The sequence below is a fragment of the Emydura macquarii genome, unplaced genomic scaffold (genome assembly GCF_026122565.2).
Source record: "Emydura macquarii macquarii isolate MOO-44397 ecotype Brisbane River unplaced genomic scaffold, CSIRO-AGI_Emac_v2 contig_1483, whole genome shotgun sequence".
NCBI lineage: Eukaryota > Metazoa > Chordata > Testudines > Chelidae > Emydura > Emydura macquarii.
In genome coordinates this window covers 15,692,277-15,718,251 of record NW_027131620.1, presented here as the reverse complement: position 1 = coordinate 15,718,251, position 25,975 = coordinate 15,692,277, and the positions used below count along the sequence as shown (strand labels likewise).

Genomic DNA, 25,975 nt, shown 5'->3' with positions numbered 1-25,975 from the left:
TGTTCTGGCCCAGGATGTCAAAGCTCCATTTTTGTTCGTCAGCTACATTTGCAGTTACCAAGATTAAATGCACAATTGCAACAAATGCACACGAACAGTTCAGTGTTTAGCTGCCATCTCTGTATGCCTCTATCACATGTTCACATGCAGTCACTGCACAAGCAAACTATTTTATCTATTTTGACATTGTCCTATAAAACCTAAAAATATCTCCTATACCAAGTTAAACAATTAAAAATACAATTCCAGTTATAACAAATTACAGCCGTAGCAAACCAGCAGCTTCTCTTTGCTCCAAAAAAATCCATTCAATTAAAAATGATTTTTTTTTTTAAATTCACCATACTCTTTTCCACCTCAGCTTCCACAAAACCCTCCTCTCTTCTCCAATCTAAATCGAAACACCTGAAGCACTCCATCCAAAGCTTCATTCTCTCAAACTACTGCCAAATAGAGGCACATCGCCGCACACTGCCAAGATCAACAAACATGGGTTATTGTAGCCCAAAAAGTGGGGGGCGGGTTGGCGGGGAGGGAGGTATAGGGACATGCATGCACATTTTGGCATGAGTGCAATTCTGAAAGTCTGAGTCTTTCTTTTTAAGATCAATTTAGTAGTGATTAAGAGCACCAGAGTCAGCAGTAGAAGAGAACAGAAGAGACCATCCCAGGGGAGAAAGGGTAAGACAAATCTTCATAGCCCATTTGATTCTTAACCTCCATGCCAAGGCTGCCCTGGATAAAGATGTCAATCAATAGCAACCCTGATAATTTTTTTGTGCACCTGTAGAGTGGAAAAGCCTTTCCACGGATGACTGCCTAGCCACTCTACAACCTCTCTGAATTCCTATGATCATGCAAACATACTATGATTCTGTGCAGAGTTCAGGAATGAAGTGCCACCCAGTTCTTATTTACCCATAAGGGGTTAGCATCCTGAGGAGTGCATGATGCTCAAGCACCTGAGAGTGACTGATGAAGTTTCCTACATTCTCTCTACAGACAAAAGAAAAATCTCTGTAAGCTTTCAATCACCTTGATGGAAAGCAATTGCATATACTACTACTTTAATCGGCATCTTCCTGTTACAAGCCAAAAATGCCCATTAATAAAGGCTTATGGGGCCTTTTTGGTTTAAGATCTCTATTTTGTAAACACACAGTGCACATGCTGAATAGAACTCTATTACAGAAAAAAGGGAAACCTCCAAAGAGACCCAAAGATGATTTATGGCAGCACCACAATCCACTGAATATATATTCAAGCAGTACACTAAAAATAAGGTTTATATTAGGGCTATCAAATGATTAAAAAATGAATCGCAACTAATTGTGAGATTTAAAAACATAACTGCAATTAATTACAGTTTTAATTGCACTGTTAAACAATAATAGAATACCATTTATTTAAATATTTTGGATGTTTGCTACATTTTCAAATACATTAATTTCAGTTACAACATAGAATACAGTCCTCACTTTATATTATTTTTATTACAAATATTTGCACTGTAAAAAAAGAGAAAAATACTATTTCTTTTTCTATTGTGAAAGTGCAACTTAGTATGGAAGCATGTTCTCTGTAATGGTGGCTGAAGCATGAAGGGACATACAAAGGTTTAGTATGTCTGGCGCGTAAATACCTTGCAACAATGGCTACACAATCCCATGCAAATGCCTGTTCTCACTTGCAGGTGACATTATAAATAAGAAGGGGGCAGCATTATCTCCTGTAAATGCAAACAAATTTGTCTTAGCTATTGGCTGAAGTAGTAAGATTGAGTGGACTTGTACGCTCTAAAGTTTTACTGTACATTGTTTTGTTTGAGTGGTTACGTAACAAAAAAACCTACATTTGTAAGTTATACTTTCACGATAAAGAGATTCCACTGCAATACTTGTATGAGGTGAATTGAAAAATATTTTTTTTCAGTGCAAATATTTGTAATAAAAATTATATAAAGTGAGCACTGTACATTTTGTATTCTGTATTGTAATTGAAATCAATATTTTTGAAAATGTAGAAAAACATCAAAAAATATTTATCATAAAATTAAATTGGTATTCTATTATTGTTTAACTGTGATTAAAACGATACTTTTTTTTAAATAGAATACATTTGTTTTGAGTTAATTGCAATTAATTGACAGCCCTAGTTTATATATGACTGTGGTATATTAACACCTACTTGACGGATTTAATTAGTGGCTATTTTAAAGAAGGCCTAGAATATAGTTTAAATCCAACCACTATCTTTTCTTAGATATAGAAATATCATAGAAGACGCAATGAGGATGAGAGTCTTAAAAATAAGGCTCTATATTTTAACAGTCTCAACTTACTGTACATAAATTATCAGTTCTCATAATTAACCCATACTAGTAGGTGCTCACATACCATTATAAGCGTACATGAAGATTCAGTGACATAAATCTCTTAAAACTGAAATTCCTGCTTTTAAAAGAAATTTCCCCAGCAATTCTGTTTCTACAAAACCCCATTTTTCTACATAAGCGATGGTTTTAGATTTCTACCCATTCTATTCCATCAGTGCCATCTGCAAATATCAATGGGAGGTTTTCCATGTGCATAAAGTTTGTGCAATACAAATTTAGAATCAATTTTTGAACATTTAGATCAATAGGTAAAAATCTGGAGCTTTTGACATCCAATAAAAGAGTTTTTACAGTGTATCCAAACAGCTAAAATCTCACCAGTGTCTTTCCATAATAGATGATTAGAGAATTTGGTTTCATACTGTGCATTTTTTACCCGAGGAATATCAAAGAGAAGCCATTTATTTTGTATCTCAAAATGCTCTAAAAATATGAAAGGTGTTGATTGAAAAATGAAATTCTATTACTGATCAAAGCAAAAATTTTAAATAGCAAATACTGCTATTAAATAGGAACATTTTAAACAAACTACAGACATATACCTCATACTACAGTGGGCAAACTCTTTTAGATTACAAAGTGCATAAAAAATAACGAGAGTGGAGATGCATCAGATGTACACTGGTGCAAATGAGAACAGAATTTGACTCCTTCCTTCTAAAATATGGAATTTTACATCATTATTAAAAGGGAGACCTTCAGAAGTCACCAACTCAAGTGTGACAACTTGATGTTGCTGTTATTTTTGAACACATGGATAATCACTCCCATTTAATGTTTTAAAAGGTAACTCAACAATAGCCTTACCAGATCATCTGATTAGTCTAGCCAATCTTTTATCCTTCCTCCTTCAGTCTCCAAGATTTGATGCTTCAGAGAAAGGTGAAATTCCCTCCTCTCCTGATAATGCATTCAGTCAACTGTGCAGAAATTTACATGGGATAAGTCCCCCACCCCAACCCCTTCTGATCTCTGCCAATGATCAGCTTCTACTCCTGAAGCATGAGGATTTGCCTCAAATTAGCTGCAATGTTGTTAATGATGATAAACTGATCTAATACTTTTTTTAAAAAATCAGCTGCATGATGTGTCTTGGTAATTTCCTGCACCCATGAATTGCTATGGCTGGCTACAAGGTGCATAAAGTGACATTTCCCTTTTATCATTCTAATGTTACTTTTCTGTAATTTCATCAAATGGCCTCTTTTTTCTTAAGCCATGGGGCAGCCGATGAGGCCCATCACTTCCTCTGTTCATGTATGTTTTTAGTTTTGACAACTCCCATTAGTCTCCCCGCCCCTCTCCAGAGGCACAGAACATGCACCCATCTCTGCACACACCATTTCACATGTCTTGCTGAACACAGAAAAGGAAAACTATTCCAGTCTCTGCTGCCTTCTCCTGATCTGGCACATTCTCGCTTTCTTCACATCCCTTCCATCTCTAATCAGGAATGCCTGGCTGACAACCATTCTTCTTTCAGTGCTGCATCTGAGGAGAACCAACCTGTCAAACTCACAAAATGAACTAATTCCCTTTTCTCTCCAACTACAAACAACTCCCCTTCTCTTGAGCTGACAAATTGGGATCTTTTCTTCATACGGTTAAAGTCTCTGCAGACCCCTGACAGCCCAATGAGAGGCCAACTAAATAAATCATTAAAAAGGAAAGAAATGGCTAAGCTGTAAGTGACCTGAAACAGCTGGTAAATTTTTAAATGCCCACACCTTCCTCTAGGCAATGAAATATTCTGTATGTGTAAACAGTGCCTCTCCAAACCCGCTGGGATACAAGAGTACAGAGTAAGGAAGAAAGCACAGGGTCTGGGAATCAGCAGGGATAATTAATTTTTCTTGAAGGGCTGCAACACCGCCATTAATTTCCTTGTAGCACACAGAATGTAGGAGCAGCCTCAATTAAAACTGATGTTCAAATGCCAACTGTGGTTGTCGTTTAATCACATGCTTTGCATATTGATTTTGACATCTATGTATAATTATGGACTATAATATTGCTTTTGTGAAAACCACAAATTGGCTTACTTTTCAACATCCTTTTAGCATAATTATAATGGTATCAAAGCCATTAGTAAATGAGTATCTTCTTCTACCACTGGGTTCCTCTGTACAACAGTAATTGTGATTACAAATGACAAAAATGCTTATCTTCTGAGATAGAAGGATAATTAGAGGCACACACTATTTAGTTCAGAATAGTTTTTGCCCTAATATTTTATCAAAGACAACCGCCAACGATTTCACAATGAATTTGGAATGTGCTTATAAGATCTAGCTAGACCAGAGTGTTGTGACTTCTCTAAGTGCCATCTGTGTAGTCCTGGAAGCTTGATGCTAACTTTTTTACATAGCTATTCTATTCAATGGTGCACGTAATATTTATAAAACTTTTGCAACAATTAATCCTTTTATAGAACCTTTCCTGCAGCAATAGATACCACAGAGTAGGAATAATCTTACATTTATATTCCAGCAAGCATCACCAAAGCTCCCTAAAACAGTTCAGAAATGCATACAAAGCCACTGAAATGCAGCTACTTCTGAAGTGGAGGGTGGCAGCAGGCAACAAGAGAGAGAGCAAAACTGTGTAGGAGAACAGGAAGTCTGGCCAAGAACAAGACGAGCATTCTAGATTTTGTGAGAAGTTTCATAGAATCATAATTGCCCAGCAGACAGGAGCTCAATTTTTAGTTATTATTATTAAAAATCAACAGAGTTGTTAATAGTACAAGCTGTTTTCTTAAATACCCTGCAAAAAAGTGGGGGAAGGGGCGTTTGAGATGTACAAGATTAGGAATACAATCAGGGAGAATAAATTATGAGTTACAATATGTATGAGTTACAATATGTATACGTGATTTTTTTTTTTTAAACCAATTAGTCTCACGAAGCCTCTTTTCTCAGTTGATAATCTAGTATAGAAAGGAAGATGCTCCATTTCTCTCCATTCTTTTATTTTTCTCAACCACATTTTCTACAGTAAATATAGCTGGTTTTGCAGCCAATGATGAAATACATTCCATGTGTTTATTAGCCCAGTGTAAAAAGTTGCTTGGATAAAGAATGGCTGACTCAAACTGAACCAGAAAAAAATTGAAGCAATGCCAACTGGAAAAAGTAAGCCTTTCAAGGAACTAGCGCACAATACCATCATCCTCATTTGAGGGCATCTGTCCACCCCCAGTCAAGATCATGCATAGACTTGTTTTCATGCTAGTCTCATTATCATCCTTGAACTGAGACACCAAAGCCACCAGAAGCACTTTCTTTCCATCTACCTCTGGCAAGATGATTTAATCCACATTTCTCAGCTGATTCACAACATAGCACCATCTCCTCACTAGGACAAACTGATCTAAGCATTTTTATTTTTTTTTTAAATCAGCTGCATGATGTGTCTCGGTAATTTATTATGGAGTCCTATAGCTTAGACAGGCTTCAGCTGACTACCAAACCATTTCCAATTTTGGTATTAGATCACAAAGCCTGGAATGGGATCAGTTCAAGCCATCTCACAGACCTCCTCTCCTTCAGAGACCCACCACGGCAATCTGACACATTAAGAATAATAGAGCACCATGCACACTTCAGGGAGCAGGAAGTGGAGCCTTTTCTACAAGGAGCCCGTGAGTCTAGCAGAGTTTCCGAAATCTTTTGCAAAGATGCCCCATGCTTGCCAGTTTTAGAATCTGCTGTGACCTCCCACCTCTTCACCAAAACATCTCTCAAAGAAAGAATAAAGCAGCAAGAAGAGATGCCTCTGTTTAAACTGAAGACGGTTGGAGAAAATTGACAGGAAGTCCTGCCGGGCTCTAGAAGGGCCTTATCGCTTACAAAGACTACTTAATTCGACCATGAAAGAGGGAAGGATGTATTATGATGAAAAGTTTCTTCGTTAAAAGACCATTGAGGTCAATTCATACATTTTTCCTATTTATATATTTTCAAACTTGTGCAAATCAATGTGAACAGCAGACTACAAAAAGCACTAAGTATTTGTATAACTTTAAGGGAACAGACAAAATCCCATGGTGTGCTCCATATTTAGTGGTGGTATTGTATCTCCATATTCATACTTATTTTCATATTTTTTTCCCCAAGAGTTTTTAAAAAGTAGAGTAGCTAAGATGGTTTTCCCCAAATTTGGTACCCACATTTTATTGCTGCTATAGATAAAACCACCTCCAAGTTTTAGTCCACTTTGTTTATGAAGCCATTGAAAGTTACAGTATACATCAGTACACACCCCACCACTCATTGCAGGGGACAGCCAAAACCCAATTTAAGAAAAAAATATAAACCTTTGAAACCAACTACTCTCGGATCCTTTTACAATACATTTTAAGTGTCTTAATTTCGTTATATTTTGCTGTATATTAATTTTTTAAAAACCCAAACAAAAATTATTTTAATGCCAATCTCTTATTATCTTCTGTTTATCTTTTAATCAAAATATAGAAAATTGCTGCTTTTCTTCTCTGGAGACTAATTTAGTTTGAAACCTTAGAAAGTCTTTAAGTCAATTATTTCCAGTTTAATCTATTCAGTTTTTTCTGTGATTGTTTTAAATATCTGTGTGATATTACAAAGCCCACAGGGAACTCTGAAGAGTTATGGTCACTGAGAAAAAGACATTTTCCCCTTTACCTTTCTGTGTGCTTAATTAAATAAATCAGAATTACAGGATGCAGCATGCATGACACCCGTTAGACAAAGTTTGGAATATACAGAATTAACATGAAGAATCCGATGGGGCTTTGGGTGCAGACATATCACAGAAGCTTCTTTTATTATAAGGTGCCATCACAAATTCACTGATGGAATTTGCTTCAGGCTTTTACTAAGGAAGAAGTAAATACCATTCTTCTTAGCTATTTGGTTGAAACTGGAGCATGTCATTGTTTCCTGTCGGAGACAATGGTTTTTAATACATTTCAATATCACCACACAAACTGTAGAAACATAGGGACAAGTTCTCTTCTCTACTAATACAGTGATTTTCAAACTTTTTTCATTTGTGGACCTCTTAAAAAATTTCAAATGGAAGTGTGGACCAGTTTGGAAATCTTAGACATAGTTTGTGGACTCAGTTCCAGGGTCCCACAGACTGAAAGCCACTGCACTGACACGATGAGAGGGGAAGTCAAAACTCTCATAATGTACTCCCTGATGAAACAAATAGGAAGAAGTCTCTACAAGGTGAAATTACAATAAAATTTCTGCCCTATAGATGGGTTCTCTCTCTGCAGGGAATAACTGCAAACATGGCTGTTAAACAGGACAAAGATTCTCAATCTGTCATTCTTTTGATAAAAATGCAATAGTTTACACTTGTTTCCTCTGCTTTTGTATCACATCTACTATTAAGTTATTTACATGAAGATTAAAGAAGTGTAAAAATTTAGTTATTGAGTCTTGAGCGTGCCAAAAATTAACTTGTTTGCCTAGGCATTCATTCATTTTAATTTGTACCACTTCAGGTCAGTTCTCCAATAGTGTATTCGAAAGTTACATTATCCTGACCAAGTCTGGTCTTGAATTCATTTACTACCTCATTCCTGGACCAGGCATGCTTTTATTGAAGTCCTTTTACAGACTAGCTGAGTCTCTTCACTTTAGTACATTTATCTCCCTCCACCCCATCAATTTAACACCCACGTTTATAAAAATGCAAAAATAAGACTTAGGAGTTCAGAATAAATCCTTCTTTAGGTTATGGTCACATTCAGTGGTAAACGTTAAAAGCTCTACTGTAATGTGCAGTTCTCCATGACATTTTTCTCTGTTTAACAGCTGCTAACAGAAGTAACATTATAATTTATCAACCATGCACTCCAACAGAGTACAGATTTAGGGACCACATCTCTCTCTCTCAAAAAAATGTGAGCTTCAGCATGTTGCATGTTTCCCAGTGAGATTCCCTGGTAAATATTCTTAAGCAACAGACTGAAAATACTGTGTAAACTATTTGCATATTAACAATGTGACGGTAACGATAAACATCTCTCCCCTCCTCCCCCCCAAAAAGTCAGCAACTTTGAAGTCGAAGTCAAAAAGCCAGACTGCCATTCCACTTTTATGAGCAACAACAGGGTGACTTAAAACACACAGATTTGGGTCACCTTTATACCCCTTTTACAGTTCCCCAAACTTGAAACCTGGAGACTGGAAGTTAGTTTGATAACCATTACAAATCAGTTGCATATAGCATCAGAAGGTTCTTCTAGCAGCTGGGAGTTGCTGGGACAGAAGCACCATGCATTCTTTCTCACAGCCACATCTCCAGCACTGTATGGAGCCATTAATTCAGCTCTAGATCATCTAGGGACTTCCCTTGTGCAGAAGAATCTTGAGGAGTCTGCTTATGAGCCGAAGTACCACTGGAGTAGTATGGATCTGGCTCAAGCCATGCAGCAATCCAATACATTTGTAGTAGTTGGGCACAACTAGGTGAATTATGAATCAGGTTGGAATTTTACCTTCACCCTTAGATTTCTCAGGCCCCTTGCCTTGATTTCTGCCACAAGCATTATTTTAAAGAACAGTTAGCTTGGAAGGAGAATGCCATATTTTAGATAATTCACTTCAATTTTATGGGTTCAGTTTTACAGAGTGGCAGTGGACCTTAATAATACTAGTTTTAGAAAAATCCCTTGGCTGCTGTCTGCTTTGGAAAGAAAGAATAACTTCCCTGTCTAATTTCTTCTCAACAGTTAAAATGTTCTGAGATTGTTTGTTTACACAGATCATGTGCAGTTAGAAACTCCTGCTTGAAATTTTGAAAACTGTGCAGGGAATTTAGATACCCACCTTACATTAAAAATGAATGCTAAATTACCATGAACCACTTTGAAAGTTTTGACTATTGAGTTTTATTTTCAGCTCTAACACCAAGTTTCTCTGTGACCTTGAGCAATGCCATCTCTTACTGCCTCAACTTTCCCTGTCTGTAAATGAGAACAATGAAATTGCCTACCTCTGCCAAGTTTTACTACCTAAATATTTCCAAAGTGCTTAATAGTCTCAGGTAAGTATTGCCAATGAAGTGCAAAGTATTATTTCATTATTAATATTAGAGAGCTGGTGTTCATGACAATCTGATCATCAAGCTGGGCTTTCATTTAAAATGTGGAAGTTTTCTTTCAACCCAGTAAAAAGGTGCAACATTTCAGCATGTGGCAACCTACCTACCTCCCCAAGGAGAGTCATTTTACAAGTTTTCCCAGAACTGCTGTTGAGAATGAAGCAAGAAACTAGATTCTCTCTAAGAAACAATTCTCCTCATCTGTCGATGTCAGCTCTAAATCATTGGATATCAGCAGGAAAGTCTCCCATTGCCCTTGGGGAGGACATAGTACTGCATTTCCAAAAGAGAAAAGTGAAATAAATGAATTCAGGTCAATAAGAACAAACCTAAACCTTCCCCCTTTCATGCCCCCCCAAACAAAACTTTTTTAGTATTCTCCAACTCCAATTTTAACTTCATGTTTCTGGTCTTGGAATTACTGGATTTTTCTCAATTTTAAGGCTACGCTTGTTGAGCAATTCAGAAGATTAATTTGATCTTAATTTCAGTTAAAGTAGTTTAGGCCAGATTCCAATCACAATTGCACTAGTGTAAATGAGAACAGAATCTGGCCCACAATGCCCACTTACTGTGTAATGATCCATACAGAGTGCATCAGGTTTCAAACACAATGTTATTTTGCATCCTTTCCCATTCACATACAAAATGCCCCTGAAAAACCAATAGTTTTATTTTATGATTAAAGGCAAAACAGATGTTAAGATACGCCGAATTCAATGCCTGTGCATTACAACTGCAATAAAAGAACTTGCATTGTTGGAAAATTGTGTAAATGGGAAATATGCAACAAGCCTCACACTCCCAACATTCTCCTCTACAATTATACAATACTAGAGGATTAACATAATCTGCTACATTTACTGTAAAGGAATGGAACATTTTCGTTAAAAAAGGCAATGATTACCAAAAAATAGCAGTTTAAGGCTCAAGGAAGCAGTTATTAAAATTAGATTTATATGCTGTTGTAAACTGTTCACAGTTCTGTCTCTGAAGTGTGAAATTAGTGACTGAGAAAAGATTTCACAGGAACTTAATCTAAGCGCAGTGCTATTGCAAAGGATTTGCAATTTTGGTCTCTGCCAAATCCTTCCTATTTGCAAACTGCTGTAGTTATTCAGGCAAAGCGACAGATAATCACAAGTGTCTAAAGCTTTTTTACATTTATATTGAACATGGCCCTCTTTTCTCTCTATTGATGTGTATCTAATACCTAAAGCATGGCCAGGTCATATCTGAACTAAGCTCTGGGCAAGTTTGTTATGCCTGAAGTCCAATAAAAAAAATCTTTATTTTTTTTCAAAATACAGAAAACCCTTCATGCTCTACTTATCGTAAGTGTCAAAAGATATGGAATACAAGACGGGGGTTAAAATCTGAAATGCAAGAGTGTATAGGTCAATATTAAGCATTTTATAGTCTCAACTCTGCCTTGTAAGAAGAGTACATAAGGTTGTGTGTGTTAATTCACTATTGGAATACTGGCATTTTTCCATCAGTGAATCTCAAAGCACTTAATTATGTTTATAGATGAGTTGTGAAACTTTGTGAAGAAGGTAACAATGGCCCCGTGGGGACATGGACAGTTAAGAATAAGTGAGAGCAGCCTCAAGAGCACTGCATCTCTCAAGGAGATAAAGCTCATTCCTGAATTGAGAACATCTCAGTTAAACCAGAGAATCTTGATGTGTATTCATCTGTGCTGGACTTCTCTCTCTCCCACTCCCACCCAATCCAAGAATAAAACTTTATTAAAACAAAGAAAGAGAAAGACTTACAAATGGTAAAAGCGTCGGTTACATACAAAAGCATATAGAATGCTGTGCTATGTTATGTTATATTGCAAATGCCTCTTTGAAAGTGTAAAAAGGACCCTACTGAAGTAGTATTAGTCATCTAAATAAAGGGGGAAAAATACATAAAAAGTGCCTAATTTTGCTCTGTTATACTGATCAAAGTCAACGGAGGTATTTCAAATTAATATCTGTGAGAGACAGTAATACAGCCTAATGGGAACTGCATGAGTAAACTCGGGGTGGAATTTGATGGTAAGCTGCTGGGTTTGTGGCTATTTTATGTCCCAATGAGGGATTTTCTTCACTTTCATATTAATTTAAGAGAAAAATTTGTACCACATTGTTTGCCACTATTGTGTTTCATCTAGACAGTCAGGTGTCATGATAAAGCTGCCATGTCAGGCTTTTTGAATAACCTGAAGGACAAAGAAAATCAGATGATTTCTATTCAAGGATTGAAACTATGAAAATGAATTCTTCTGAAAAATTTGATGCAGTCATGCTTAACGATCTTCTGTAAATATTATGAAAATATTGCTTTTGAATCACTATTTATTATGTATTCACACATGAACAACTATTTAAGAAGAGTGTAGTGATGACAGAACATAGTACAAAGCAAGGAGACTGGTATGTTGGGAGATTTGCATTATGCGGTAGGACATACTGATGCCCTTACTTGGTGGAATAACATGCTACTCAGTGCAAGTAAGGGTATCAGAATCTGCGCCTTTTACAACAGACATTATTAGTCAGTTGTACCCACCATAACTATATAGTTGAAGTTGCAAAACAACTCAGTTTTAGGTTTTGTTTAAATATATATATATAGCTATGTTGACACAAAAGAATAATTGGACATATGATCCTAGTCAATGGAACTACTGCAGGATCAGGCCCTAATCCTCAATTTGTACATTTGATTTTGAAATGACAAAAAAAAATATCATGAACCTTTGCCATTGTTGTGTTTTGATGTAGTTATAACTTTCCCATACATGCACATTTTGGGATGGAATTCTCAGTGCCAAGGTGAGCTGTTCTAGAAAGTCAAAACAAAATCCTTTCAATCATTTGAAATAGAAGGTGACAAAAATAAATAGCTTATGTAAAGATACAGAAATTGTTTCCACGTACTCACGACCTAGACAATCATCCAGTTAGTTTCTTGGGTTACTGTAGAAGTGTATCGTTGGGAGGAAATTGAATGCAGAAAGGATAGTGGCCTTCCAGAACTTAAGGATTACAAAAGAGAATTCTATTGTTTTTACCTAATCAAAAACAGCTTGAAAGTGTGATTTTACTAGTATGAGCACTGGATATGTAAGGAAATATTCTCTCTTATTTGCAATGATTTACTGCACTTTTTAAAATAAATAAAAACATAAATCAGACATGTAATTATGCAAGCTAACAATAATCAAGTCCCACGCTTCAGAGAGTAAGATTTCTAAAAAGCTCTGTCACGTTTTCTTTAATCTCTTTATGAAGCATCAGGTATTGGCCAGGACAGGCCAATGCCAATCAGGAATGACAAATTTATTTATTATTGTTAGTTATTTGTTTGCAGCAGAGCCTTGGAGCCCAGTACTGGAGGAGTGTGCCAATGTGCTGGGTACCATACAAATGCATAACTAGAAGCCAGTCACACACACACACACAAGTAAAGTCAGTCAGTCAACCCATTTACTCCAGTCTGAGTATCGGTGACAGTATAGCAGAATTTTCTAAAGCCTTCATGATCCATTGCTAACTTTAAGCACGCAGCAGCTGACCTTCCAGTGATCTGCCACATATCATCCATCCATCTCTTCTTCGCTGGTCATCTCCTACTATGACTATCTTCCTGATGTGACCAAAGTACTCCCAGTTGCATGTTAGTTTCCAACATCAGGGCCTGCTTCTCTCCAATAATATTTCTAACATAGGCATTCATCTTTTTTCCCCATCCAGTTGATTTGCAAGAGTCTTTGGGCAGGACCACATTTCATAAGCTTCAATTTTATTCTTGTCAGCAGTATTAGCTTCCCATGATTCATATCCATAAATCACTTTGGGGAAAAAAAATTAAGTTTTTCCACCAGATGCACCTTTGTACACATCAAGATGCCACTCTCCCACCCCACACACACCTTTTTTTAAGGGAGGCCGTAACTGAGTGAGTCATTCCTAGTCTTCTTCCAATTTCTTTGGAACAGCCTCCTTGGTTGGATATATATGTATATGATCCCTGACAATTAAATTCACATACTGCTATGCAGCTTGTCCACTATTCTTAAGTAATGGGCCTTTAACAAAGGGCTAGATTGTGGTTTCATTGGGAGTTTTAAGATGCACAGTGCTTAACTGCACTGCCCCAGGCACTGACCCGGGACCCTACAGTTAGTCACAATATGGCCCTCCCTTGCTCTTGGAAGTAATTTGTGCTAGTCCTTTTGCACACATCTTTGTCCTCCTTACCAGCTCAGCTCTGTGAATGCATACCATGGGTCATAATTAGGTGCACAAAATTATTAATGTGTATAATATATTGTATAGTACTATGTTTTGTTAATGTACCACATTTAAATACAAATATACATATTTTATTGGGTTGTCAGTTAAAAACCAATAAAATGAAGACACACTAAATATCAATCTCATATTGCAAATTCTGAAGTCTATATTCCCTTTCTGACAAAAGCTTGGAATTTGGCTCTTTTATCTCTAAACCACTAACCAAGAAAGAAGCAATTCCCTTATAAATTTATGGATAAAGGAATTACACCCTGTGTAATTCAAATCTTCTCAGTCAGTCACAGTCACTTTTTTTCCCCTCCAGCAGAGGAAATACTGAGAGGTGAAATAGGCAAAGGACCCATGGAGACCACCAAGTAGTCTGAAATCCTGTTAAACCTCTAACAATACCAAAACTAACAGACCCTGACAGAATAAGCTCATAAACAGAAAAGACTAGGGACTTAGCTGTGGGGGTACTGTAGCTGCCTTCATATGAAGAATCCCCTGTACTCCGACTGATGACTGACAGAAAAATTCCTGTTTTCAAGATGCTCCAGCTGGTGAAGTGGAAGGGATTTAGTATATTGGGACTAAAAATTCCTTCTGCAATTTATGGATTTTACATGATTTAACCTTCTGATAGAGAGCATTTCAGAAACACAAAATAAAATCTAGGTTAATTTTTCTTCTTCTTTTAAAATAAGGCGACCTTTTGTTATTTTAACTCAGATAAGGCTTCACTAATGCTTTTTCACTAGTCACTAAAAGGTACTTCCCATATGGCAATGATTAATAATTTTGTAGTACCATATTGCCCCTTTGGCAATGCTCCCCCTCCTAGGCCCTGTAGGGAAATCAACAGAAAAGTGGAGCCTGGGCCTGACAAGGGTAAAGCCCCTTGTCGGGCCCAGGACAGAGCATGTGCAGAGTCCTGCTTGGGTGGGTCTATGAAGATTAACTGGGAAAAAGAGTACACAGTCCAGGGCCAAGGATATCCCTCTAAATATAGGAAATAGGATTCCCTGGAGCTGTGTCTGATCCCAAAGCTCCAGAGCTCTTTCAGAATACTCTGGCCTCCTGGGCAACTCCCAGGATCTTGCATTTTCGGGCCAGCCCCACAGCTCATTCTGTGTGGGGTGCAAAGGCTGTAGAACAAACTCTTGAGATGTTCCTCATGGAGATTATGAGTGGAGGGAGGCAATGTTGCTTTTAAAAAATAGTCCATTTCTTAGGTCTGAAAACTGACCTCTTAACAGGTGTCCCACAGTTTTGCATGAGTGGCTAAAGTTCGGCCCTAAACCCATGTGTAGACCTTGTGTCTATGAACTAAGCATTGCTATAAAAATGTTCCCATATGTCAATACCTGCACAGCAGCTAGTCCACAGTATGATGACTGAGCACACAATCTGCTGATTGCACTTTCTCCTGTTGTTGCCTTGGGCAAAAGCAAAAATAATGGAGCATTTCACCCCCAAAAGAACTACAAGGGACAGGCAGTGTATTAATAACAGACAGAACTAGCTCTGGGACAGTTGTGACCCAGAGCCTCAATCTGTAACCCGAGTGACCCATATACTGCCAAGGTTTGGCTGGTTCAGGCACGTGTATTATTTTCAACAGATCTTTGACACAACAGGCTGAGTAAGGGGCTCACTGCAACTAGGTAAGTCCATTCAGACAGCCAGATTGTTTTGAGAGTTGAATGCTAAGATGTTTGGAGAAGGTGGACTTGTGCTGCAACTAAAGTTGTATGAAAACTATTGCACGTATATTTTATTGTCTATTTCTCTGGGACTCTTAAGGAACAACCTCAAGACAGACCTCACAATTAACCTTGCAGCTATTGCACTTTGCAACAATTCTGGAAAAACTTTACATTGGGATTTGGAAGTGTTCTGAGCAGTTCTGGTTGTAGTTTTATCAGCCTGAACTGCAAAGTTCAGGTCCAGAACCAGACAAACTCCTTGAGGGTTCAGTGCCATTCAGTGAAGACCTACGGATTACATTTTGCCTATTAGAGAGAAGGGAGATAGTTGCACAATTCAGATCTAGATCCAGACCTTTCCCAAGTTAAGAGACTCTTTCAGCCTCTTTGGATCCAGCCCATCTCTAATACAGAATTCACATGTGAGCTGAAACCTCCAATTCATAGATTCTCAAACTTTTTCTTATTGGGAACCATACCTAAGTAAGGAGATTGTTTCATGGACCCCTCGTCACCAATTGATGACTCTGCAGACCCCTCCCATTCACCATTGGATAACATCTCTGTGCCAACTACAGCAATTGTTTATGTGGAAGTGTAACATTAAGAGAGTATTTAAGGTCTGTTAAAATTTATTTTAATACAGTTTAGCAGCTGGAAAAGACTCAGCATCATGTGAGTAATCAGCACTCCCTGGGCCATCAGCATGCCCTTCACAAACCTCCAATTGCTCCTAAGCCACAGTTTGAGAATTAAATCACTAACATATTACAGTAATGGGAAAGCAGGAATAAAACTGCAAGGGTGCATTCAGGAAGATCTAATAAAGTACTGAGCCAGACATAAGAAGTAACCTGGGGGAAATTAGGATCGCAGCCCTTCTGAGTCAGAATCATAGATGTATATAGTATGAAATAACTGATGCTGTTCTGATTCATCTTGTACAAGAAGAGGAACAGGTCATTGGAAAATGGAGACAAATACTCCCAGCATGTTGGGGTTTGCCAGTTGGTGCACAGCTGATGAAATGGTTCTACTCTGTTGCCTTGCAGACTTCAGCAAAGGAACATACATGGAGCAGGGAGGAGGTAGGCTAGGGATGGGAGAGAGAGTGGCAGACACATTTATGGCCTTATTGCTTATGGCCTCTTAGACCACCTTGAGGTGTTTACGGTCCAATTATGATGGAGGCTACAGAGTTAAGAGTCAGCATTTCCAGCATACATGGGTATATATATCTGGTAACTCTCTACCCCATTCCCATTTTAGCCTGCCACTGAATGCTTTGTCATTTCCTGAAAGAGATGCAAAGTCTCTGCCACACATGGGCCCTTTCAGCTGGAGCGGAATCTAATTTCTATTGGAGAAAGAGGTTATTCCTTGTTAGGCAAGTCCACCCTTTGCCAAGGTCAATATTATTTTATGAATTATGTACACGTTTATTTACATATCACAGCCACGTTATGATCAGACTGCATTACAGTTGCGACCCTCTCTACCAATATCTGTGTGGTTCACATTTAAATTCAGTTTGCAAAGGGGCAGATTCTGGAAAGCTGCCAATATTAATGTCCTGCACGTTAAGCAAATAGTTTGTTTCCTTCACAAGAGACAGATCAATAATCAACAAACAAACAATTAAAAAGAAACCAAGAAGCTTAGTCATGTAAATCAGGGTGGAGGAAAGCAGACAGACAGCCCCCCACTGGCATTCTGCAACTTCTGCAGATCCCCACGGCCCATTAGCTAATTTCTATTAAAACACACAGCTGTAGAATAATAAATGCCAGTGGCACATTTCTAAAGGTTCTTCACAACTGAGGTAAACATGTCCCTGTTCCCAGGACACCAAGAGACAGAAAATTAACCAGAGGTTAACTGGGTCATTAGCTAGAGCACAATATAGGTCACTGCAGATTTAATTTAGTTTGTATTCAACCAACGAATCAAATACAGCAACCAGTTCTCACAGCAGGGAAACAAGTAACTTATCAGCATGTTAACGTATCTTGGATACCAGGCACTAGCCTGTCATTATGATTCATACCACCTTTAACTCATTTCACATTGTTCTGATGCAAAGTTGTATAGTACATACACATGTGCAGGCGTGCGCGCATACACACGCAAAAGTAATTTGCATGCAAACATGAAAATACATATATGCATTCAATATATTATACATACAATATGTATTATGCTACAGCACAAGCATGCTTATTAATACATTTAGGCACAGGCAATTCCTTCTTTTCCCCCTCAAAATAATCAAGAAAATAAACTTTTAAAAATGACATGAACTTATCCTTATGTTACACAGGTCAAATAAAATAAGTTAGGATCTGCAAATGTTAAGATTCTTATAGCAAACTTCACATCCTGCATTTTTATATGGTTTGTAGTATATATTTTATTTTATGACCAAAAATCAGATTATGCTACATATTTAACCAGAAAACCATAAACAGAAATTGCCTATGAGCTATGTAGCTGAACTGACTCCTATCTGTGTAAATAGGAGGTTTAGCAGGTCCTAGCTGGCAAGTTGTGTAAGTATTGCCCCAAGAGAATTTTATACTCTTAACTCTTCTTCATAAGACAAAATGTGAAACATTGAACAGCTGTAGAGGGAAGAGCCCAAATACCACCACTTATGAATACTGCAGGAATCAACAGAATTAATTGCACTGAACAGTTATAACTGGTATCTTACCAATGGTTTCAGTTTATATTTCATTTAAAAAAAAAAAAGCTAAAGAAAGAGATTCAGACAGCAAAACAAGATGAGCATAAACACCATACATCTAATTAAAAGTCTGTCAACTCAAAGTCTAGTCAATTACAAAATGAGTCCAACAGTTGCAGGTACAACATGTCTCTTAGTCCCCATGCCAATTTGTTTTTTTACTGTTACATTTTTCCTATTTCTTAGAAGTGCTTGTCTCTTCACTATGGCTAAAAGATGCACACCAAACAGAGAAAAATTAATTCATGAAGGGTAAACGGTGAAAGGGATTATACCAAGAGTGCTGTTAAACACACAAAGTGAACAAAAGAGAGAGCAGAAGGAAAAAAAAAGTCATTTTAAAAAGGTAAAACTTACATAAGTAGGTAAAACTTCTTCAGAGGCAAAGAGAGATTTAGGTTGACTATGTCCCTTTAAAAGTTTTTTTTTTCCTTTTAAAAACAATATTTATTTTCAGTAAAAGGCCACAAGCAGATATTGGGCTAGAAACAAAGACAAATTCCTACTCAGCATTCTAAACCCTAAAACTAGACAGAAGAATTTCCATTATTAATAAGCCAGTATGTTGACTAAAGAACTTAGTCTGGCAAATTGCCATAGCTCAGCAGCCTGTGTACTGTATTTGTATGGAGGCCAGTGTCTACCTAGACTCTAGCTAATCCAAGTTCCTACCAAGTAATTCATAGTACAGTAATATGTACTGTAAGGCAGACATTTCTTTCCAGACTCTGATTTCTTGAGGACACAGCAAAGTTACAGTATTCCATGACTGCAGCTAATTATAGTTTTATATCTGCATATGATTAATCAGGGCTTGAGAAGGCGGATAGGATGGGAAGAACCTAACTTATTAAATGCTGCCTACTCAAAACTGTACAGCATTGTAATGCCACAAAATATAAGACAACAGTTATTGGTAGCCTCTTTTACTACAGTTAAGCTAAACCATACCCGTTCGGGAGCCTTTCACCAGTGGCACCATTTAGATCCATGTTTTCAACCAGCTTCAAGCTGACAGGATCTAAGTTTTCCTCAAATTATGTATTGTACTAAAAAAATGTGCCAGATAGAAGCCAAGTCTGTTTATTTAGTCCACTCAGATACAGGCAACTGCCTCTGTTCCCCCTAGACTCAGTAAGCTGGTTGTTTAGCAAATGAGGGGGGTGCTGGTTTGGGCCCTATAGCCAAGAACAGACATCTTCTTTGGTAGGGGATGTCATCATCTGAATGACCCTTTTTGCTCCTTGACTACAGGTGTTCCAAGCAGTCCCTTCCCTACAATCCAGGAAGTAGTTTCTACTCACCACCTCCTGCTGGTAGAACTGAGATGCAGGGGAGCCTAGTTTTTCCCTCTGCCCTGCACCCTGAGAAGAGCAGCCACCATCAATTCCTGCATTACCTGGGCATGCTCCCTGCCTTGCTTTGCTTGCTCTCCCAGCCCCTTCCACCAGCTCCATTCCCTTTCAGCTGGGAACCCCAGAACAGATCTTTCTCAAGCCACAGACGTCCCTCTGGAAATCCCCAACAGCAGGCTATGGCTCCTTCCACACTGAGAAAGTGGCCTGGCTTTTATTCCCACTTCCTCACCCAAAAGGCTTTGTGGTAGTTTATAATCTGGGAGGTGGCCAAGCACTCCAAGACTTGAAACCCACTTAAAGGCCCAGTTCACCTTGTTGAAACCTCAATACATTTCGGTTTCTTGCAGCAGATGTATTCGCTATATAGGAGGCAGATTCCCAGCAGCTAGGGATGGCTAGGGCAAAGGGACATCACGGACAGGAGGCCTTTTCCCAGGATACAGCCCCTATACAGAAAGCTAGGTCAGTGATGTAGAAACTGTTAGGGCACCCGTACATCACTGGATAATCCCAACACAAAATGAGGAGGGGGTAGAAGGGAATTCTGTAGGGGCAGCCCCTCTGGCTTTAGGGAGACTTGTGGAAGGAGCCCTTGTGTTAGGTGGAAATAGTTATGTTTGTGCGCCCTTCTTTTGGTTGTAAATAGGAAACGCCATCTTGGATTTAGAATCCATTTTGAAATTGGCCTCAGACAGGCAGGATGCTAACACTTGGCAGGCTGCCAGCAGGTGAAGTCTGCCCAGAACAGCAAAAGGTGGGAAAACGTAAGAATCGGTGTCGTGTGCAAAGCCTGAGCAAGGCGGGAAAATCCCAGCAGTGGATTGGCTAAGATCAGTCCCTGGGAAGCTATGTAAGGCAGTGAGCGCCGGAGCCAGGGGCTGCCCATCTGAGTGGTAGCGTGGCGAGGTACTGTTTGCGCAGCTACAGATCGAGGACAAGAAGCAGACGGGTCTAGAACGAGAAGCAGACGGAGCAGACTTACCTGGAGAGATCCGGTTCCAGCGAAGGAGATCGTGACCAGCACTGCCAGAGAGGGAGAGAAAAGAAACTGTAATTACTATCGCAGACTGAGGGGACCAAAGGGGTTGTGTTCTAAGGTATTGGGCCTGAGGTTCACTCCCCCATCCTGTCTCGACCCCAGTGTTTATTCAAATAGTGTTATATCTGTGTTAAGTGGGAATCGTGTTTCTGACACGTCCCAAAATAAAAGCTGTTTGGTTGCACCTTACTGGGTATCAGTCTCAGTCAATTCACCCGGTGACAGATCCGGTTATCAGGTAAAACGAATCAGGGAACATTTTGACCACTTGCAGAGCAGAGAATTGAACCCATAATGTTTTTAGTTATTTCCTACTAAAATGTCAGTACTACCAATAAAGCAATGAGGATTTTAACATTACTGGCTTCACATCAAAATTTTAAACACATGTATTTGATTTGTCTTTTAATATAAAAGGTTATGTTAATGCATAATAGGATGCGATTGTTATTGAGACACAAAATAGCTAGTTCTCAGAGAAACTGGAGAGAGAAGACCTAGTCCATCCCCCCATCCAACTTCAATGTGTGACTGTCCCCTCTAGAGCATATTCTTCAATGCTTCATCCAGTTTCATTTGTAGGTCTCAAGTAATGGGAATCACATCTCTTCACAATGGAAAACTGAACAATTTGGAGTGATGCTTTTACTGCACATATTCAAATTACACTGTAATGGCTAAGATATAACTAACTGTATTTTCAAGGTGCTAGACTGGATTTAAATAACAGATCATTAGGGCCAAAACAAAAGCTAAAACCAGATTTTAAAAACATTGTGCACAATTGGTTTGTTAAGTGACCCAGTGGCAAGTAAACACACACTTTGCAGAAGATCTAAAGTCAGCTCTTGGGCTTGCAAAAGGTGTTGAGCTCCCTTGTCAGGTTCACAAGGATCCAGCAATTCAGAGCATCTCATATTGCTCAACAGCAAGTCTTCTGACCATTTCAGCTCTCACCATCTGGTTGGATAAAGAGGTGAGAATTGAAGGAGGATGAGTTCTCTCAGGAATTCTGTATAAATAGAGAGTGATCTGGCTGCCCTGTTCATGGGGATAAACGGTGCTGCTGTTCAAGTGCCATGCTTCTGCAATGTGACACACTGACATTTTTTCAAAGGAAATGGTATTATTCTTTAGGTCAACCAAGGTAACTGCTAAAAATACATTAGTGCACATTAGCAGACACAGCCTCCCGAAGGCGCAGTCCCTAGCAAGAGCTGTTCACTTCAAGAGAAACCTCACTGATGACAGATACTACCAGTAGACTTCAGCAGATGATTTCATCATCCCTTCCTGGAAATATTTTCAGCTCTTCTATCCAGAAAGCATAGTAGCACTACCCCAGAAGAGATAATTATATCTTCTACATGGTCAGCCTAATAAAGAAACAGAATCATAGAAATGTTCCAACCAACGTCTCTTACATTTGAATGCAAGATCTAGTCTACATCTACAGCCAGAGCCAGTCTATTTCTGCACAGCCTCAGAGACTATTGAATCCTACGGCTTTACATGGTGCCCTTAGTGGTGCTGAGGCATATATACTTTCTTTCCCACAATGAGATCTGTGAGCTCACCAAATAGCTTTAATCAGTTGTTAAAAAGCAGATTTTTCATTCCAGTACTTTGGCTGTGTCTTGTATTTGGAGGCCACTGCAGTTAAACAATGATCTTCAGGAGCTGCAGCAGATAGGACACAAGTTGGGAGATTTCCTGGAGTCTGTACAATGATTTATTCAGGTGTACATGAAACCTACAGACAGATATTACTGGTTAGCCACAGACACTATAAGGAACTGGTCTAGCTGAACACTTTCAAGTAGCTTATAGCCTGCCTCACCCAGACAGGAGTTCCTTCAATAGGTCACTGTGACAAGTTTGTTACAGTCTTCATGGACAGGATTGATCATTTGGTCTCTCCAAGCCTTTTGAATATGTGAAAACTGTAGGCCTCTGAAGGATTCTCTTCCAGTGGTTTCTTATCAGGTTATCCATAACCTTCCAGATTCCCTGAGGCCTACCATGGGCAGTTTTGCCTCTTAGCTACTTATAACAAGCAGTGTGACTTTAGAACTGCTTCTGGCAGGCAGTATCAATGTCTCCCCTAGCACTGACTATAATAAAACCAACAGAGGTATGGCCCTTTTTCCAAGAGCAATCAACTCTTGGTACAGGAGTGCTTATTCATCGTCATCCAGTCCTAAACTTCCTCTTTCTGGGGAAGATGCTTGGGAATGCAGAAAATAGTCAACTCTAAGTACATCTGGATGACACCCTGGGTGGGTCTGACCCTGGTTGGGGCTGTGTTTGCCAGAATCATGAATGTTCTCCTGCTGGTTTTAGATCAGAATCATTTGACTATTTCAGCCCTCTCAGCAACTTTTGATACAAGTGACCATGGATTGTTGTTTTGGCAACCAAGGAGTCTCAAAATGTCCTCTAGGTCTGGCTGGAAGTACTGAAGGACTCATCTCCCATGGATTTAAAATGCAGCATCACTCAAGGATCTATCCAGTCTGTCTGATTCAACTCATCTCAGGATTCTTGGCAAGATCAATTTTAAAACACAAGACAGAGTATCCTCAGTTATGCTGATGATCTCTTGTATCTCGCTCCTGCTCCATAGACCCTACAAGCCTGTCCTTACTGTGGACAACAACACTGCTATCTAAAGGTGTTGGAGCTACCTCATTTTGAACCCCCAAGAAAATAGAAATGCTGATGTGACTTTCATCGAACATTTCCTCTTCTGTATTCCTGCTTCTTGAGGTGATTTCTTTTGAAGAGGATAAAACCAGGTTAGAAATCTTGATCTCACTTTTGGTCCGTGCCCTTTCCTGCGCTGTTGGATGTAGGACATCTATTTCCACCACCACCACCCACACAGTTACACAATCTGCACAAGATGAGCCTTTATTTTCCCTCATGACAGCAGTTGTAAAAATGAGGCACAATTTTTGCAATACCCATTTCACAGGGCTTGGACCAGGACAGCTCAGAATGCTGCAAGACATTTCCCACCGCTACAATCATAATTCGCCCACCCTGTAGTCTTCACATTGCCTGCCTATAGAGAGAGAGAGATTAAAAAATTATCATGCCAATTCAGAGTCCAATCTCTTACAGGTTTGGCCATGCCCAGATCTTGAGTTTCAAGTTCTGACACCACTACCTTTTGAGCATCTCACCATTGTGCCTCTAGTGGGCTAGTGATTGACCTCCACTAATGTGGGCCCTATGATAGGAGACTAGCTCCATACATTGAGATCCATCACTGCTATCAGGGTTGTAATCTTCCATCACTTGATTCTGCAAGAAGTTCTGAATATCAGAGTTATTCTTAGTTTTCAGGCTGCCATATGTTTCTTCTATTGGCCCAATCTTGTGGAGTGCTGGGTTCCTCCTGCAAATTGCTGAGTCAGGCACCTCAACTAGCACCCACTACTGTCAGCAGGAGCAGGTTATAGGAGGAGTTTGACACCTTTCAGGACTGGACCATATGCTACTGCTTTGAGCTAGAAACACATCTGTTTTCTGTATTCCCCCCTATGAGCCATGAATAGACTTTTTTGGACTATGTAATAATACGGGTTTTTTTAAGCTGTCTTCTAAACAGGGATATAAAATAAAGAATTGCAGTTAAAGTTAAATTGAATTAGAAAGCCCAACCTCCAGCCCACACAAGCCACAAAATAAGTATAAATGACCAGCTTTTCATGGCAACCAACCATTACAGTTGTAATAGGAGTAAGAATACACATCAATTCTGAAGATCAGCATGTAATCAGTGGGGAGGGGTAGAAGAAGGTCATAGTTAAAAATCAGGGAGAAGGTCCATTTCACTTGAAAAGCCTGCAGGAATTTTGTAAGGTTTAAACCTTTCTTTTTCTGTACCTGTGCTCTTTACAGAAGTATATGTATGGAAATATCAATTAACGTTACTGATGGTTTTCTTAGTACACCACAATAAGACACTGTATTCTTCTGTCCCTCCCCCAACCTGGATCTTTGTCCTTCTGTAAGACTGACTGTGATCTATTGACCAGCCAAAGGGAATAAAATCCTTGCTCTTTGAGCACAAGCTTTAGCAAATAGCACGTGTGCTTCTTAAAAGCAGAATAGCACGGATATCATGCTGATGTATTTTTCCCCATCTAAATATTATTTGTTTAGCTGGGTCCCAGTAAATAAGCTTTAAATACATGAACAGAATGATTTGATTTCCGTCTAAACCACTGACAGGAAAAATGAGTGTAATGAATGATTTAGGCATTTTTCCTACCCTGGTATTGTTAAAATATGCTCAGACTCATGCTCTCAGTGACAACACTTGAATTCCTCAGATTAGAGATTAATAATTTATCACACACATAGATGAATGCATGATTCATGAGGGACACAAATGACAGGTTCTATTTAAAGCTTTCCTGTGGTCATGAATAGAACAGTAAACTGTACACATTGGAAGACAAAAACCAAAAGGTGCAATTTGTTAAGAAAAAAAACTGCTTGCATATGCATCAGGCATTTCAGTGAGTTTTTTTGTAAGCAGAATTTCTTCACACTTAATTTATAAAGGGACACAAAACATCACTGGAGAGCAAGGGGGCCAGCAGCACTAACCATCAGTAATAGTAGTCACAGTGTTACAGGTAACGTTAGTGTATTTTCAGTGCTGCCAACCCTTAGGATATTTGCTACTTTTCTTAAAGCCCCGGCTCCTGGAATCCAGTTATGCAAGAATCTGAATATATATATTTCAAGTCTTTTTCTCCACAACACATGGGCTAGAATTTTTTAAAAATTAAATATGTATATACACACACGCAATTTTAAATAGATTTCTAGCCCAGTGGAGAAAAAAAGCTTTAAAATGTGAACGTTAATGGCAAATAAAAAGAACCCCATTTGTTTTTTAAATTCTCATGGTTTTTAAGTCAGACTAGTGATGAGGGAGGGCAGGGGAGGCAACTCCTGATTTTTGAATGTATGAGTATGACAACACTGTATTTTTGCTTCAGCCGGATATCTTGAATTAAAGATTTGAAAAGTGGGCCAAATAGGATATACAAAAGTGACATGACCATTTTAAGGTTCCATTAAAACAATTTTTAAAATTCACTCACAGTTACTTTCCCCCACCCCCAAGATTTTTTTTTAATTATTATTATTAAATATAACCTAATTTGAGTGCTACATTTTCCTGGACAGAAATAAGACTCATCCGATCTGTGGTTAGAAGCTTGGAGTCAGATTTATCCTGAATCACTTCTTGCAATATTACATAGCAGTAGTGCAGCTTAGAGTCTTGTTTCAAGCTCATTTACATTTTCCT

At 38.7% G+C, this 25,975-nt stretch overlaps 1 protein-coding gene across 10 annotated transcripts in view; it reads right to left on the bottom strand.

Annotated features, from left to right (window-relative positions):
• The window catches only part of SULF2 (sulfatase 2), a 209,140-nt gene that overhangs the window by 157,797 nt on the left and 25,368 nt on the right, over positions 1 to 25,975 (bottom strand). For 3 of the 10 annotated variants that reach the window (XM_067554304.1, XM_067554302.1, XM_067554308.1), the window contains exons 1-2: positions 21,464 to 21,703; positions 20,584 to 20,624 (exon numbers count right to left, since the gene is read on the bottom strand). The gene's annotated coding sequence lies outside the window, so the exon portion shown is untranslated. Of the gene's footprint in view, positions 1 to 9,603; positions 9,703 to 20,583; positions 20,625 to 21,463; positions 21,706 to 22,217; positions 22,285 to 25,975 lie in introns of those variants that run through there. The other 7 variants (XM_067554306.1, XM_067554303.1, XR_010921001.1 and 4 more) reach the window with 6 other exon arrangements.